The following is a 2,300-nucleotide window of genomic DNA, read 5'->3' as shown; positions in this document are numbered from 1 at the left end:
GCAATATGAAAACCTGTGCTTGTGTTTTAGCTCCTTTAGTTGGAAACGTCACATAAATAACTCCATGACTTTTGCAAACGAAGTTCAACATTAGAAGCTGGCTCCAGAAGAAACTTTTGTATCATTGGATTTCACTTCAATTTCTAGGCAGAAACTGTCACGAAACGACCTCACTGACCTGAACGCAGATGATGGATGGATAAATACAAACCTCTGCGTCAGCTCTGCAGTGTCCAGGTCTCTCTGGCTGCTGGTCTGTATGTGTACCTTCAAATTTTGATCACAGACTGAGAGTGGGGGCATCTCAACGGTGGAATGATTTGTTGAAGATTTCAGACTGACAGGAGAGTTGGGTGTGGACGTCAGAGCATCCTCAGCAGCTCTGACCGTGTCCTCTGTTTTGGTCCCGACTTCCAAAGATGATGAATCCTTCTCCACGCTGTAAATATAAACACATTCTGCTCAAGTGTGGTTTTGGAGAAAGTGACTCATCAGTTTAGAGACATTGCTTGTTTCATGCGTACCTTGCATCTTTTGTAGCGTGAACCACAGCTGCACACAGTGCTCTCAGCTGGTCCAGATGTTCTGGGTTGCTGACTGCCATCCCTGTGTTCAGAATCTCTGACTGTACATTGTACTCATTGATGGAAGTTTTCATGCCCGGCACCCGGGTGACTCGTACCTGAAGAAAATTAGAAACTGTGAAAACGGGCCGTTCCTCAAAGGGTTACCCGTTACACGAACAAATTAACATCTACTGGTGTAAATTCAGTCTTTACTTTTCTCTTAGCTTCCTTTAACTGCGCTGTCTTTGTGACATTTGTACAAAGTAAATAACTAAACGCAGCACAACAAGTATAGAAACGTATGGTCGGTTAAATATTACTTTGTTGTAACTTTGCTCCTTGGAATTAAACAACACTGGGAAGTTTATTCCCATTAAACGATGCTGCACTTGTGATTAAAATGCATTTGTGTGAGACTGCCCCCCCCCCAAAAAAAACAAGTTAATATCAGTTCTGTTTACTATATTTCTGTAGAGAACTGTCCATTAGGGCAAATTAAGCAAACCTTTATTTAAACTCATATAAGCATTTATACAGGGCTTAATTAAATAAATAATTGATATTGTAAAGTGACATGTTCATATTCATTGCGTGTTCAAATGATGAACTTTGAGCTCTGCATTTTCCACTCACACATGATACAACCAAGTGGAGTAACAAGCGACAAGGGAGCAATCAGGGAGTAGGTGTCTTGCTCAAGAACACCAAGACATATGGCGAGGAATCAAACCTGCAACTTTACGGTCCCAAGTCAACTGCCCCAAAGTTCTGTCATTTCATCTGGACGGTTTCTTTTTTTGTTGAGACGTTTTGTCCTTCATCCAAAGGACTTCATCAATCCAAGGAGACTTGTTTTGTTGTGGTGACACAAAGAGGCTGTAAGATAGTAGGGATGGGGCCGATCCAGTATCGGGCTCTGATATCAGCATAATTTACGTATCGGATTTTTCCGATCCAACCTGCAGAGATTTCCGATCCATGATGCACGTCTGTCTCCAAGTAAAACGTCTCCACATGCGATTCCCTGCCAGCTGTGCTCCACGTTGGCTTCAAACTATCGAATGGATTTCCTGAACGGAGGCGTGTCTCATGAGCCCAGAGTAACAAGACCCGCCTCACATTCAGGAAATCCAGTTCATAGTTTGCAGCAGCTACAACGTGCAGCAGCACCGTGGCTAACAGCTAACAAACTTTCCATCTAAACATGTCCGCTGTGTGGAGGTACTTTACACTAAACACCACAAAACAAGACAGAAACGTGCAATGTCTGCAGAGCCATAGCACCACATTAAACCGCGGTAAAGTTAGTTTTACGATGGACATTCGAGCTCCTTGGTTTCAGCGGTCTGTTATTTTCATTCAGTCCGGAGACGGCAGTCTGATTTTGGTCAGCCGTGCTCGGTCTGTCCGTGTCGGAGGAGGGGCAGACTGAGCACGGCTGACAGAAATCAGACTGCCGTCTCCGGACTGAACGAGAAGAAGACACCGCTGAAACCAAGGAGCTCGAATGTTTACTGAGAAGTTGCTAAACTTCATCGTAATTAATGACCAACCAACATCAGTTGTAGAAAACAAAGGATTTTGAAGCGAAGATATAGTTTACCCTCCGGGAGATATTTATCAGTACAACAGTAGATAATCATAAAAAGCATATGAATTGAAAAATACAAGAAAATTATATTTATATAAAAAAAAAAAAAAACAGCTACATTATGAAGCCATGTAAAATACTAA

General features: G+C 42.4%; 1 protein-coding gene across 1 annotated transcript in view; it reads left to right on the top strand.

The window, feature by feature from the left end:
• Positions 1-2,300, top strand: part of tdrd12 (tudor domain containing 12) — a 38,487-nt gene that overhangs the window by 30,390 nt on the left and 5,797 nt on the right.

Source organism: Nematolebias whitei, chromosome 10, assembly GCF_014905685.2.
Source record: "Nematolebias whitei isolate Nwh7 chromosome 10, NemWhi1, whole genome shotgun sequence".
In the NCBI taxonomy this organism is placed as follows: Eukaryota; Metazoa; Chordata; class Actinopteri; order Cyprinodontiformes; family Rivulidae; genus Nematolebias; species Nematolebias whitei.
The sequence above is the reverse complement of the archived record's forward strand: the minus strand, read 5'-3'. Positions and strand labels throughout refer to the sequence as shown.